Here is a 16,472-nt window from a genome sequence, read left to right as displayed (position 1 = left end):
GCACGCTTTGCACTACTTTGTTGATGCACGTGCGGCTACTGCGCACACAATTCACAAACACAGAAAATATATTATTTTTTTAGCACTTGGGGGGAGCACCCCTGATGGACAGAGCACCCCCTGGACAACACTACAGCACCCCTTTAGGACTGGGACACTGCACAGGACTTTGGAGTGGACACAGCCCCTATGGAGAACTGACTGCACAACACAGTCCAGCCAGCCCCTATGGACTTTGAAGTAGTGGACACAGCCCCTATTAACAACAGCAGCACAGCACAACACAGCCAGCCCCTAAGGACTTTGAAGTAGTGGACAACAGCAGCACTACACTACACTACACTACACAGCCCTAACTCCCACCCTCCCTCTTCACTGTCCACAGCCGAGTGAGAAAATGGCGCCGACGCGGGTACCTTATATAGGATCCAAAACCCGCGAGACTCGGAAGGCGGGATGATGACGTTTTGCCTCGATTTCAGATCCGAGTCAGGCGGGAAAAGTCGAGCCTGATTCGGATCGGACTCGGATCGGGGGGGCTCGGGGGGGTTCGGATTTCAGAAATCCGAACCCGCTCACCCCTAGTTTTTAGCCCCGCATATTTCATGGAGTTCATTTCTTTATGTAAATTTGCTTACGCATGTCACTGCATTAAGCCTATCATAAGTCTCCTCAGATTTCTGGCCCTGTCGAACACATGACTCATACACTAACCAATAGAATTGCTCCTGTTAATATCCTAAATACATTAGCCAATCAGAAATTTTTTGAGCACTTTATCAAAAATGATTTTTTGGCAAAACTCCATTGCCATCATGAGAGCCTCCGCATTCACCAGGCGCGAGCTGCTGGTGCTTACAGAGGTGATGGATAGGCGGATAACCAGCCAGCCTCCACCCATCACCAACCGGGAGAAGCGATCCGCATATGCGGAGGTTCGGGCCCGCCTGCGCTCCTTCGGCTCACGCCGCCATATCGGGCAGCTGGAGCGCAGGTGGTCAGACCTGCAACGGCGGACGCCCCGCTTGCTGGCATGCTTTTGCATGCAGATCGCTGCAAGTAAGTTAAATGGATTGTGGTTTTCATGTTTGTCTTTGTGGCCCTAACTGCATTGCCATGTTTTCCCTGTCTTTCATCTTTATTCATTCTCTTCATATCTGCATGGCCATGTTTTCAATGTCTTTCATCTTTATTCATTCTCTTCATATCTGCATGGCCATGTTTTCCCTGTCTTTCATCTTTATTCATTCTCTTCATGTCTGCATGGCCATGTTTTCCCTGTCTTTCATCTTTATTCATTCTCTTCATATCTGCATGGCCATGTTTTCCCTGTCTTTCATCTTTATTCATTCTCTTCATATCTGCATGGCCATGTTTTCCCTGTCTTTCATCTTTATTCATTCTCTTCATATCTGCATGGCCATGTTTTCCCTGTCTTTCATCTTTATTCCTTTTTTTTTCTTTTAAATTTGGGGGTTTTGATATTGAATTTGTTTGCGGATTTGTGTTGGATCTAACCACAATCTGTTTTCCATCTTTTAGGGGCCCAGCGAAGACTACACCATCAGCGTTCCGCCAGACGGCGAGCACGGCCACTCTCCCCCACCCCCAGCCAACACTCCAACTCCACTCCTTCCACTATTCCCCCCTCCTCCCCAGCCTTCCTACACCCTCAGGCAGATTTTGCTGGACTCCTTCCCCTCCGTCCCAATTCCCCCTCTCCTTCAACCACCCCTCTTCGAATGACCCCCTCCCCGGAGTCGGTCATTACTCCGGCCCGATCTTTGGGGAATGGACCCACCTCCGAGGAGGATGATGGAGGGCCTTCGGGAACTGGCGTTGGGTCTTCCGGTATGTATTGTTTTGCTGTTTTTTTTCGACACAAACTGTTTGTTTTTTGTTTTTAATTTTATGTTTTGTGTTTGTTTAACACAAAAAAAAGTGGTTTTGGTCATTTGCCGTAACCTGTTACTGCTCTTTTCAACATACACATAGCACACCTGTCTGAATTTGGACATTGGCCTTGTATTTTTGCCCTACACCATTTTAGTGTGATGAATTTGAATGGTTTTTGTTTTTTATTTTTTTTTATGTGGTTTCACTATTGTTGTATTAATCCCCAATTTTTTCTCACCCACAGAGGAACAGAGGCTTCGGGCAAATTTAAGAGGATGTGTGGCCCAGATGCACAGCCAAATCATCGGGGTGCTGGTGGTCCTTGACCGTATGTCGGACCTCCTTAGGGACTAGTTTTTTTTTTGTTCATCATTCTGTAAATAAATTGTTTTGTTAGAAGTTACGTTCTGGCTCATTCGTTTTGTCCCAACCACATATTGTTTACCCTGACATAAGTAGAGTGTTCCTGCAAGGATTTCACATTTGGGCCAATAAGAGTGTGTGTTGTATTTTTGGGTCAAACAGCCACAAGAAACACCTAACAGTACAAATCTGATTTCCCTTTTTTGGTGTAGTCACCATTATATATTTCAACATTTTCCAGGTTCCTAGTTGGTGTGCAAACAGCTTAGGGCAATATTACGAAGCAAAAGGATTGTACAGGCTTCCTTTTGGTGTTGGTTTGGACCCAGAAGAAAGGAATCATTTTTGCACAAATGGCGTCAGTACTGGATTACCCCTTAGTCATATGTTACATGTGTGAACCTGGTTACACTTGGTGGTAACTTTTACAAAAAAGGGACAACATTTAGCTATTATAAAATTTATTACCAACATATCAAAAATTTCAAAGTGGTCACTCACAAACAAAACACACAGTGATAATCTCAAATACAACACATACCAAAAAACAAACACCCAAAAAAAACAATCAAGAACTGGTTGACGAAGGACCATGCCAACATGATTCCACATATATGGCGTGGCAAGAAGTGTTCCCGAATATAGCCACAAAATATCCACATACAGGTTTTGTAAGGGTAGCAGGAAGTAGCATCGTTGGTGTGCCAAAGATTATGTAAAAAAACAGAAGAGGGAGAAACAAATTAGCCAAAAATGAGATGCTCTCAAACAAACCCAACCACATTAGGTATCAACACTGTTTTTTTGCAAAAAATTACCTAAAAAATCTGGCCACCACATCATCGCGTATGGCCCCCCACATACTGACCTCCGACCAACCTCGGGGGGGCCATCCTCAGGTAAGGCATCCTCTGGCTGCATTGGGACACCACTCCTTATGGCGATGTTGTGAAATATCCCACACAGGACCACAATTTTCGAAACCATATCCGGCAAATACATGAGTTTGCCACCAGAGTGGTGGAGGCATCTGAATCGGCCTTTTAAAAGGCCGATACAGCGCTCCACCACTTGCCTGGTGGCAGTAAGTGCGGAATTATACTCACTTTGTGGCCCTGGTGTGGGAGCCAAATAAGGAGTGAGCAGCCAGGGCGTGCAAGGGTAGCCACTGTCTCCTGTGAAAAGGAAAATACAACATCAGGCTCAGTCTGTTTGAAGCTTAACATTGTTATGTACTAAAGGTCTCCACTTACCCAGAAGCCACGCATCACCAGCTTGTAGGTTGGTTAATTTGTGCCATATCCCTGATTGCCGGATGACGAAGGAGTCATGTGCACTTCCTGGTAATTTTGCATTCAGGGACAGGATCTGGAGGGAGGCATCACATACCACCATTACATTGAGGGAGTGATAGTGTTTCCGGTTTCTAAATATTGCCTCCAGCCGTGCTGGAGGCTGAAGTGGTATGTGAGTACCATCCACAACCCCTATGATGTGTGGGAAGCCAGCTATTTGGTAAAAATTGGCCTTGGCCACACTAAGGGCACCCATATCCAAAGGCATTTGAATAAAATGATGGAGGTGCTTGAAAAGTGCCTCCATCACTGCCCTCAGGATCCGGGAAAAGGAGGATTGTGAGATGCCCGCCACTATTCCCACCGTTGTTTGGAACGATCCTGAGGCACAGAAATGTAACACTGCCATTAATTGCGTAAGTGGTGGAATTGCTGTAGGACTGTCAATTTGCCGCTCAAGATCACTCTCTATTAATGAGAGAGTGTCTATGATGATTTTTGGAGGAAGACGGTATCATCTTAAAACCTCATCATCTGGCATTCCAAAAAGGGTGACACGTGTTCGAAATATCTGGGGCCTTGCCCGTCTACGATGCCTACGCCTGGGACGAGATTGAGGTTGGTCGGCTTCCGGGAGCAGGGCCAGAACAATCCGACCCAAATCAACCTGAAATGACAACATTGGAAGGTCAGGCTTTTTACAACACCCACTAAAAATACATGTAACTTTGCTTTCAAATACCATCCAGTGATGCTTACATGCCGGGGTATAGTCATGATATGTTGTAACTGCAAATAATAACATCAAAAATATACATCATTTTATGCTGGCCATGTCATTATCACAAATTTTAGCAACACAAAACATAAAAGGGGACACACACACATTTGGCCCAAGAGCAAAATGACGTTACGCACACTACGCCAAATAGAGGCCAAATGTAATCAACCAATGCTCCAGGCGACAAAAAACATTCTTAAGGGATGAATACACATTTCACAATGCGCTAATTAGTTCGCAAATACAGGGCACAAAAGCAAGTAGTAAAAATGCGCTAATTATTTCGCAAATACAGGGCACAATAGCAAGTAGTAAAAATGCGCTAATTAGTTCGCAAATACAGGGCACAATAGCAAGTAGTAAAAATGCGTTAATTAGTTCGCAAATACAGGGCACAATAGCAAGTAGTAAAAATGCGCTAATTATTTCGCAAATACAGGGCACAATAGCAAGTAGTAAAAATGCGCTAATTAGTTCGCAAATACAGGGCACAATAGCAAGTAGTAAAAATGCGTTAATTAGTTCGCAAATACAGGGCACAATAGCAAGTAGTAAAAATGCGCTAATTATTTCGCAAATACAGGGCACAATAGCAAGTAGTAAAAATGCGCTAATTAGTTCGCAAATACAGGGCACAATAGCAAGTAGTAAAAATGCGTTAATTAGTTCGCAAATACAGGGCACAATAAGGGCGGCCCAAAATATTAACAAAAAACACAGTGTTCGATTTGGCAAAAAACAACATCACATGTGGAAGGCCAACCAAAGTTGCGTACAGACAAACAAGAACATTCCCTAAACAATTTAACACATGGACTTACCAAGAGCTAATATCTAAGAAACCGGACCAAAATGTCTTTGGGGCAGAGCCAAAAAAAAACCTAAGAGAGATGAAATGACGGGAAAAAAAAATGAAAAAAATAAACACCACAATGAGAGACAAATTGGCCCGAAATTATACTTCCCCAAACTTACCAAAACTGGAAACGATCCAAAAAGCCGAAAGTGAAAAAAAAGGAAATGAAAACCAATAAAAACCGCTAACACAAAAAAATAAACAATAAACGCAATCTCCAAAACCAGCCAACAATCAACTCCAACCAACGTAACCTCCAACATTCAATAAACGCCACCTCGAGTCCAAACGCCACAACCCATAAATAGTGTTTAGTTTCCCGCCCAAATTAAGGAAGGATCAGAGGAACGCACAATCAATGATGCGGCCGCAAAATAAGGACGCATGTATAAATACGTCACAAGACAAAAACACAATTCTGGTGTATTTCTAGTTGGAACAACACACATGGATACAGACCAGGAAAACAATGGACAACAGTCCCGCGGTAAGTATTTCATGCATTTTGACTCAATGATTAATTCTAAACATATTATTCTGCAAGTTGGGAATTTGAGATTTCTTCAAATCAACCCAAATAGGTGAGGAGGATGACATGGAAGAGGCTGCTGGGCCTAGTAATCTGGGCAAAGCTGCCAAAAAGAAAAGGCAGCCACAATTCACAAGAAAGGAGATGGAGGTTTTGATTCAGAAGTGTGTGGACATCCTGCCACAGGCAGACAGGAATATGAGTGCAAGCCAGAAGTGGAGAATGTGGGAAGAGGTAGCCGTGGAGGTCAATAGGGTGGGGGATTATGTCCGTCTAGCCCGGGATGTCAAACGGCGGTAAGTAAACACTTGACCACCCTAAAACCAACAACCCAATCAAATAAAAAGTAATGTTTCCAATTTAACCCACAGATGGCAAGACTTCAAATATCGGCTGAAACAAAAAATGGCACACAGGGCTAGGCATGCAAGGGGGACAGGTGGAGGTCCCACCCCTGTGTCATTGGAGTTTACAGATTTAGAAGAGCTGGCACAGGGGTGTGTGCAGCCTGTGGAGGTGTTTGGCGTGTCTAACATGGATACGGACATGCCAGACTTTGCGGCTCCTCATGTTGTCCCAGGTAAATGTTGTGATGTAACCAACTGTGAAATGTTATTGTGCCAATATGTAGATTCTAATGTGACTCTTTTCTCATTTTTCCAACAGAGACACAGGCGGATGAGTCTGCTCCAGAGGGGAGCCTTGGCCGCAGAATTTCTGCTGGCTCTGCAGGGGAGGAACCAGTACATCCGGCTGAGGACCCTGCAGAAGCCAGTCCAGGGCAATCCCCCTCGCAGGCAGTGTCCCTCCTCACAGAACTCAATTTAAAATCGGATTTCCATACGGAGATTCTGCAGAGGATGGACGCCAGTCTGGTACGGGTGGCTGAGGCCCTGGAGCAAAATGCTGCAGCCAACGTGACCATTGGTCAGGCCCTGGCGGAAAATACCAGGGCCAACATCCGCATCGCCACTGCCCTGGAGCAGCTCGTTCGCCAGCACATGGTGGAGCCGACCTCCCTTCCTGCCGGAACATCAGGATCCTCCACCTCTGGCACAACATCAGCCAATCCTCCAAATGTGCCTAGCCCTGTGCCTAGTCCAGAGGCCACAACATCTGCCTCTGGACAGGCCAGCCCGATGACATCCCGGACCCGGTCTGGCGCCCTCCCTCCCCCAGTCAAACGGGGGAAAAAACGTTGACAGCAATGGCTACTTTTCCCACACTCCTTCTGTGCTTGCCTCATATTCCTTTCTGGTCAAAACTTCCCTCTCCTTTCTTGTGAATTGTTTTTAATTTTTACATTTACGTTTATTCATAAATTAATAAATGTTGTGGAACACTGCCCAAAATGTTGAAGTTCAATATGTATTTTTTTTATGGGTGGATACTAATAAATTTTGCAGAAATGTAGGACTTTGTATTCTGACATTCTTTACAAAATGGGTTACTTTTAATCCGGGCCCACAAGCCAACAACGTTAAAAAAAAAAAAAATTACACATTGTAAAAAAAGTGCTCATTGAGGAACGTTTTAAACATTACCTAAGGAGTAAAAAACACCTTGAAAACACAAAATGAGGGACCAAACCTAAACATGATGACATTATTGTTACAATATTCAAAAAACGAACACATTGCGGGCAAAATACACCACCACAAATGTACGCTAATTGATTGTGTAATCCTGACATTAGCAGCTATGATTTCCACCTGCGTTCGGTTTTGTGCTATTCAAAAAAACTGCTTTCCAAACACATACCAAGCCGGTTTTCAATCCAACACTAATTGAGTTTCTGACAAGCCATGATTAATCGATGCAACATCGTGGAGTGCCGGGACGGAGGAGAAGGCCATCGCCACTGTGGTCGAGTTATCCAGCCCCTAAGCTGTGCGAGCATTTTGAAGGGAAAGAGGATCATCCAGTGACGTATGAGTTTGTACGAACACATTTGACGTTCGCATTTGTTAATGTATGTACGCCCCAAAAACGCCTCGCCACGCCTGCGTTTTTCCATCTCCACCCCCGTCAACGCCCAAAAACGGCCTGTTCTGTCAATCACATTTGGCATGTCACTTCCTGTTCGCTATTTGACGAACGAGACAAAAAAAACTCGCAATCAGCCGTACGCACATGCGCAGTGTAACACCGGCGCATGCGCGGTTAGTCAACATCGGAACGCAACGAGCGTACTGCCTCTAACGAACGGCTCTGAATGAGGGCCATTGTGTGCAGGTGTTACCGCTATGTATGAGGAAAGGTGCAATGTGTACAGTTACAGTAGGTGTGACATTGTGTGCGGGTGTTACCGCTATGTATGAGGAAAGGTGCAGTGTGTACAGTTACAGTAGGTGTGACATTGTGTGCGGGTGTTACCGCTATGTATGAGGAAAGGTGCAGTGTGTACAGTTACAGTAGGTGTGAAATTGTGTGCGGGTGTTACCGCTATGTATGAGGAAAGGTGCAGTGTGTACAGTTACAGTAGGTGTGACATTGTGTGCGGGTGTTACCGCTATGTATGAGGAAAGGTGCAGTGTGTACAGTTACAGTAGGTGTGACATTGTGTGCGGGTGTTACCGCTATGTATGAGGAAAGGTGCAGTGTGTACAGTTACAGTAGGTGTGACATTGTGTGCGGGTGTTACCGCTATGTATGAGGAAAGGTGCAGTGTGTACAGTTACAGTAGGTGTGACATTATGTATATAGACACTCAGCTGTTATCTCATTTGCCCTTTTCTCTTTCCGGGTCACATTAACCCTGTGTGTAACATTTATCTCCCTATCATACTGTAGATGCCATGGTGTAATACAGAGGAGATGGCAGGGAAGGAGTTAAGATGATACCAGTGAATTACAATGTACTATAACATGGGCAGCATATGTTACCTGGGTGGTTGACACGAGGACACTATATATAGGTAGTAAGTGAGAGGCGAATGCATCCTGCGACAGAGTGATATCAGGTGAGTGTTATATGGGTTCTCTTGTGTTGTCCTCTGTCTCTCTTTCTATGACTGACTAATATATATATATTAGAAATAAGCGGTCTGGATTACCTTGAATTCGGGCCGGTCCGAACTTGTTAATCAGAGCTTCGTCTGAGTCCTGGATGTCAGATCGAGACTGAACAGCACCCTCCCGGCGTCGGATTCCATATAAGGAGCCGCAACCCAGCGCCATTTCACTCCAGTCCAGTTATGTTCTGCATGCTACACTCTGCTCTGCGGTGTCCAAGTGGGGCTGTGTCCATCTCTAAGGGGCTGTGCTGTCACTGTGTCCATCTCTAAGGGACTGTGCTGTCACTGTGTCCATCTGTAAGGGGCTGTGCTGTCACTGTGTCCATCTGTAAGGGGCTGTGCTGTCACTGTGTCCATCTGTAAGGGGCTGTGCTGTCACTGTGTCCATCTGTAAGGGGATGTGCTGTCACTGTGTCCATCTGTAAGGGGCTGTGCTGTCACTGTGTCCATCTGTAAGTGCCTGTGCTGTCACTGTGTCCATCTGTAAGGGGCTGTGCTGTCACTGTGTCCATCTGTAAGGGGCTGTGCTGTCACCGTGTCCATCTGTAAGGGGCTGTGCTGTCACCGTGTCCATCTGTAAGGGGCTGTGCTGTCACCGTGTCCACCTGTAAGGGGTTGTGCTGTCACTGTGTCCATCTGTAAGGGGTTGTGCTGTCACTGTGTCCACCTGTAAGAGGTTGTGCTGTCACTGTGTCCATCTGTAAGGGGTTGTGCTGTCACGGTATCCATCTGTAAGGGGCTCTGTAAGGGGATGTGCTGTCAGTGTGTCCACCTGTAAGGGGCTGTGTTGTCACTGTGTCCACCTGTAAGGGGCTGTGCTGTCACTGTATCCACCTGTAAGGGGTTGTGCTGTCAATGTGTCCATCTGTAAGGGGTTGTGCTGTCAGTGTGTCCACCTGTAAGGGGTTGTGCTGTCACTGTGTCCATCTGTAAGGGGCTGTGCTGTCAGTGTGTCCATCTGTAAGGGGCACTGCTGTCACTGTGTCCACCTGTAAGGGGCTGTGCTGTCACTGTGTCCACCTGTAAGGGGCTGTGCTGTCACTCTGTCCACCTGTAAGGGGCTGTGCTGTCACTGTGTCCATCTGTAAGGGTTTGTGCTGTCACTGTGTCCATCTCCAAGGGGCTGTGCTGTCACTGTGTCCATCTGTAAGGGGCTGTGCTGTCACTGTGTCCATCTGTAAGGGGATGTGCTGTCACTGTGTCCATCTGTAAGGGGCTGTGCTGTCACTGTGTCCATCTCCAAGGGGCTGTGCTGTCACTGTGTCCATCTAAGTGGCTGTGCTGTCACTGTGTCCATCTGTAAGGGGTTGTGCTGTCACTGTGTCCATCTCCAAGGGGATGTGCTGTCACTGTGTCCACCTGTAAGGGGCTGTGCTGTCACTGTGTCCACCTGTAAGGGGCTGTGCTGTCACTGTGTCCATCTAAGTGCCTGTGCAGTCACTGTGTCCACCTGTAAGGGGCTGTGCTGTCACTGTGTCCACCTGTAAGGGGCTGTGCTGTCACTGTATCCATCTGTAAGGGTTTGTGCTGTCACTGTGTCCATCTCCAAGGGGCTGTGCTGTCACTGTGTCCACCTGTAAGGGGCTGTTCTGTCACTGTGTCCACCTGTAAGGGGTTGTGCTGTCACTGTGTCCATCTGTAAGGGGTTGTGCTGTCACTGTGTCCACCTGTAAGAGGTTGTGCTGTCACTGTGTCCATCTGTAAGGGGTTGTGCTGTCACGGTATCCATCTGTAAGGGGCTCTGTAAGGGGATGTGCTGTCAGTGTGTCCACCTGTAAGGGGCTGTGTTGTCACTGTGTCCACCTGTAAGGGGCTGTGCTGTCACTGTATCCACCTGTAAGGGGTTGTGCTGTCAATGTGTCCATCTGTAAGGGGTTGTGCTGTCAGTGTGTCCACCTGTAAGGGGTTGTGCTGTCACTGTGTCCATCTGTAAGGGGCTGTGCTGTCAGTGTGTCCATCTGTAAGGGGCACTGCTGTCACTGTGTCCACCTGTAAGGGGCTGTGCTGTCACTGTGTCCACCTGTAAGGGGCTGTGCTGTCACTCTGTCCACCTGTAAGGGGCTGTGCTGTCACTGTGTCCATCTGTAAGGGTTTGTGCTGTCACTGTGTCCATCTCCAAGGGGCTGTGCTGTCACTGTGTCCATCTGTAAGGGGCTGTGCTGTCACTGTGTCCATCTGTAAGGGGATGTGCTGTCACTGTGTCCATCTGTAAGGGGCTGTGCTGTCACTGTGTCCATCTCCAAGGGGCTGTGCTGTCACTGTGTCCATCTAAGTGGCTGTGCTGTCACTGTGTCCATCTGTAAGGGGTTGTGCTGTCACTGTGTCCATCTCCAAGGGGATGTGCTGTCACTGTGTCCACCTGTAAGGGGCTGTGCTGTCACTGTGTCCACCTGTAAGGGGCTGTGCTGTCACTGTGTCCATCTAAGTGCCTGTGCAGTCACTGTGTCCACCTGTAAGGGGCTGTGCTGTCACTGTGTCCACCTGTAAGGGGCTGTGCTGTCACTGTATCCATCTGTAAGGGTTTGTGCTGTCACTGTGTCCATCTCCAAGGGGCTGTGCTGTCACTGTGTCCACCTGTAAGGGGCTGTTCTGTCACTGTGTCCACCTGTAAGGGGCTGTGCTGTCACTGTGTCCATCTGTAAGGGGCTGTGCTGTCACTGTGACCACCTGTAAGGGGCTGTGCTGTCACTGTGTCCACCTGTAAGGGGCTGTGCTGTCACTGTGTCCACCTCCAAGGGGCTGTGCTGTCACTGTGTCCATCTGTAAGTGGCTGTGCTGTCACTGTGTCCATCTATAAGGGGTTGTGCTGTCACTGTGTCCATCTCCAAGGGGATGTGCTGTCACTGTGTCCATCTCCAAGGGGCTGTGCTGTCACTGTGTCCACCTGTAAGGGGCTGTGCTGTCAGTGTGTCCACCTGTAAGGGGCTGTGCTGTCACAGTGTCCACCTGTAAGGGGTTGTGCTTTCACTGTGTCCACCTGTAAGGGGCTGTGCTGTCAGTACGTCCATCTGTAAGGGGCTGTGCTGTCACTGCGTCCATCTGTAAGGGGCTGTGCTGTCACTGTGTCCATCTGTAAGGGGTTGTGCTGTTACTGTGTCCATCTGTAAGGGGTTGTGCTGTCACTGTGTCCATCTAAGTGGCTGTGCTGTCACTGTGTCCATCTAAGTGGCTGTGCTGTCACTGTGTCCATCTGTAAGGGGTTGTGCTGTCACTGTGTCCATCTCCAAGGGGATGTGCTGTCACTGTGTCCACCTGTAAGGGGCTGTGCTGTCACTGTGTCCACCTGTAAGGGGATGTGCTGTCACTGTGTCCATCTGTAAGGGGCTGTGCTGTCACTGTGTCCATCTAAGAGGCTGTGCTGTCACTGTGTCCATCTAAGTGGCTGTGCTGTCACTGTGTCCATCTGTAAGGGGCTGTGCTGTCACTGTGTCCATCTGGAAGGGATGGGGCTGTGCTGTCACTGTGTCCATCTGTAAGGGGTTGTGCTGTCACTGTGTCCATCTCCAAAGGGATGTGCTGTCACTGTGTCCATCTGTAAGGGGCTGTGCTGTCACTGTGTCCATCTGTAAGGGGCTGTGCTGTCACTATGTCCACCTGTAAGGAGCTGTGCTGTCACTGTGTCCATCTGTAAGGGGTTGTTCTGTCACTGTGTCCACCTGTAAGGGGCTGTGCTGTCACTGTGTCCATCTGTAAGGGGCTGTGCTGTCACTGTGTCCACCTGTGAGGGGCTGTGCTGTCACTGTGTCCACCTCTGAGGGGCTGTGCTGTCACTGTGTCCACCTGTAAGGGGCTGTGCTGTCAGTGTGTCCATCTAAGGGGCTGTGCTGTCACTGTGTCCCTTTGTAAGAGGCTGTGCTGTCACTGTGTCCATCTGTAAGGGGCTGTGCTGTCACTGTGTCCATCTGTAAGGGGCTGTGCTGTCACTGTGTCCATCTCTAAGGGGCTGTGCTGTCACTGTGTCCACCTGTAAGGGGACGTGCTGTCACTGTGTCCACCTGTAAGGGGCTGTGCTGTCACTGTGTCCACCTGTAAGGGGATGTGCTGTCACTGTGTCCACCTGTAAGGGGTTGTGCTGTCACTGTGTCCATCTGTAAGGGGTTGTGCTGTCACTGTGTCCATCTCCAAGGGGCTGTGCTGTCACTGTGTCCATCTGTAAGGGGTTGTGTTGTCCCTGAGTCCACCTGTAAGGGGCTGTGCTGTCAGTGTGTCCACCTGTAAGGGGCTGTGCAGTCACTGTGTCCACCTGTAAGGGGCTGCGCTGTCACTGTGTCCACCTGTAAGGGGCTGCGCTGTCAGTGTGTCCACCTGTAAGGGGCTGCGCTGTCACTGTGTCCATCTGTAAGGGGTTGCGCTGTCACTGTGTCCATCTCCAAGGGGATGTGCTGTCACTGTGTTCATCTGCAAGGGGCTGTGCTGTCACTGTGTCCATCTGTAAGGGGCTGTGCTGTCACTGTGTCCATCTGTAAGGGGCTGTGCTGTGACTGTGTCCATCTGTAAGGGGTTGTGCTGTCACTGTGTCCATCTCCAAGGGGATGTGCTGTCACTGTGTCCATCTGTAAGGGGCTGTGCTGTCCCTGTGTCCATCTGTAAGGGGCTGTGCTGTCACTGTGTCCATCTGTAAGGGGCTGTGCTGTCACTGTCTCCATCTGTAAGGGGCTGGGCTGTCCCTGTGTCCAGCTGTAAGGGGCTGTTCTATCCCTGTATCCATCTAAGTGGCTGTGCTTTCCCTGTGTCCATCTGTAAGGGGCTGTGCTGTCACTGTGTCCATCTGTAAGGGATGGGGCTGTGCTGTCACTGTGTCCATCTGTAAGGGGTAGTGCTGTCACTGTGTCCATCTCCAAGGGGATGTGCTGTCCCTGTGTCCATCTGTAAGGGGCTGTGCTGTCCCTGTGTCCATCTGTAAGGGGCTGTGCTGTCCCTGTGTTCATCTGTAAGGGTCTGTGCTGTCCCTGTGTCCATCTGTAAGGGGCTGTGCTGTCACTGTGTCCATCTAAGTGGCTGTGCTGTCACTGCGTTCATCTGTAAGGGGCTGTGCTGTCACTGTGTCCACCTGTAAGGGGCTGTGCTGTCACTGTGTCCATCTGTAAGGGGCTGTGCTGTCACTGTGTCCATCTGTAAGGGGCTGTGCTGTCCCTGTGTCCAGCTGTAAGGGGCTGTTCTATCCCTGTATCCATCTCCAAAGGGATGTGCTGTCACTGTGTCCATCTGTAAGGGGCTGTGCTGTCACTGTGTCCATCTGTAAGGGGCTGTGCTGTCACTATGTCCACCTGTAAGGAGCTGTGCTGTCACTGTGTCCACCTGTAAGGGGCTGCGCTGTCACTGTGTCCACCTGTAAGGGGCTGCGCTGTCAGTGTGTCCACCTGTAAGGGGCTGCGCTGTCACTGTGTCCATCTGTAAGGGGTTGCGCTGTCACTGTGTCCATCTCCAAGGGGATGTGCTGTCACTGTGTTCATCTGCAAGGGGCTGTGCTGTCACTGTGTCCATCTGTAAGGGGCTGTGCTGTCACTGTGTCCATCTGTAAGGGGCTGTGCTGTGACTGTGTCCATCTGTAAGGGGTTGTGCTGTCACTGTGTCCATCTCCAAGGGGATGTGCTGTCACTGTGTCCATCTGTAAGGGGCTGTGCTGTCCCTGTGTCCATCTGTAAGGGGCTGTGCTGTCACTGTGTCCATCTGTAAGGGGCTGTGCTGTCACTGTGTCCATCTGTAAGGGGCTGGGCTGTCCCTGTGTCCAGCTGTAAGGGGCTGTTCTATCCCTGTATCCATCTAAGTGGCTGTGCTTTCCCTGTGTCCATCTGTAAGGGGCTGTGCTGTCACTGTGTCCATCTGTAAGGGATGGGGCTGTGCTGTCACTGTGTCCATCTGTAAGGGGTAGTGCTGTCACTGTGTCCATCTCCAAGGGGATGTGCTGTCCCTGTGTCCATCTGTAAGGGGCTGTGCTGTCCCTGTGTCCATCTGTAAGGGGCTGTGCTGTCCCTGTGTCCATCTGTAAGGGTCTGTGCTGTCCCTGTGTCCATCTGTAAGGGGCTGTGCTGTCACTGTGTCCATCTAAGTGGCTGTGCTGTCACTGCGTTCATCTGTAAGGGGCTGTGCTGTCACTGTGTCCACCTGTAAGGGGCTGTGCTGTCACTGTGTCCATCTGTAAGGGGCTGTGCTGTCACTGTGTCCATCTGTAAGGGGCTGTGCTATCCCTGTGTCCAGCTGTAAGGGGCTGTTCTATCCCTGTATCCATCTAAGTGGCTGTGCTTTCCCTGTGTCCATCTGTAAGGGGCTGTGCTGTCACTGTGTCCATCTGTAAGGGATGGGGCTGTGCTGTCACTGTGTCCATCTGTAAGGGGTTGTGCTGTCACTGTGTCCATCTCCAAGGAGATGTGCTGTCACTGTGTCCATCTGTAAGGGGCAGTGCTGTCCCTGTGTCCATCTGTAAGGGGCTGTGCTGTCCCTGTGTCCATTTGTAAGGGGCTGTGCTGTCCCTGTGTCCATCTGTAAGGGGCTGTGCTGTCACTGTGTCCATCTAAGTGGCTGTGCTGTCACTGTGTTCATCTGTAAGGGGCTGTGCTGTCACTGTGTCCATCTGTAAGGGGCTGTGCTGTCACTCTGTCCATCTCCAAGGGGCTGTGCTGTCCCTGTGTCCATCTGTAAGGGGCTGTGCTGTCCCTGTGTCCACCTGTAAGGGGTTGTGCTGGCACTGTGTCCACCTGTAAGAGGCTGTGCTGTCACTGTGTCCACCTGTAAGGGGCTGTGCTGTCACTGTGTCCACCTGTAAGGGGCTGTGCTGTCACTGTGTCCACCTGTAAGGGGTTGTGCTGTCACTGTGTCCACCTGTAAGGGGCTGTGCTGTCACTGTGTCCACCTGTAAGGGGCTGTGCTGTCACTGTGTCCACCTGTAAGGGGCTGTGCTGTCACTGTGTCCACCTGTAAGGGGCTGTGCTGTCACTGTGTCCATCTGTAAGGGGTTGTGCTGTCACTGTGTCCATCTGTAAGGCGTGTGCTGTCACTGTGTCCATCTCCAAGGGGCTTTGCTGTCACTGTGTCCATCTGTAAGGGGCTGTGCTGTCACTGAGTCCATCTGTAAGTTGCTGTGCTGTCACTGTGTCCATCTGTAAGGAGTTGTGCTGTCACTGTGTCCATCTCCAAGGGGCTGTGCTGTCACTGTGTCCATCTGTAAGGGGCTTTGCTCTCTCTGAGTCCATCTGTAAGGGGCTGTGCTGTCACTGTGTTCATCTGTAAGGGGCTGTGCAGTCACTGTGTCCATCTGTAAGGGGCTGTTTTGTCACTGTGTCCATCTAAGTGGCTGTGCTGTCACTGTGTCCATCTGTAAGGCATTGTGCTGTCACTGTGTCCATCTCCCAGGGGACGTGCTGTCACTGTGTCCACCTTTAAGGGGCTGTGCTGTCACTGTGTCCACCTGTAAGGGGCTGTGCTGTCACTGTGTCCATCTAAGTGGCTGTGCTGTCACTGTGTCCATCTGTAAGGGGCTGTGCTGTCACTATGTCCATCTGTAAGGGGCTGTGTTGTCTCTATATCCATCTGTTAGGGGCTGCTCTGTCGCTGTGTCCATCTGTAAGGGGCTGTGCTGTCGCTGTGTCCTTCTGTAAGGGATTGTGCTGTCACTGTGTCCATCTGTAAGGGATGGGGCTGTGCTGTCACTGTGTTCATCTGTAAGGGGTTGTGCTGTCACAGTGTCCATCTCCAAGGGGATGTGCTGTCCCTGTGTCCATCTCCAAGGGGATGTGCT

This window comes from Taudactylus pleione, unplaced genomic scaffold (assembly GCF_031769625.1).
Source record: "Taudactylus pleione unplaced genomic scaffold, aTauple2 ptg000762l, whole genome shotgun sequence".
Lineage (NCBI taxonomy): Eukaryota > Metazoa > Chordata > Amphibia > Anura > Myobatrachidae > Taudactylus > Taudactylus pleione.
Note: the sequence above shows the minus strand (reverse complement) of the source record.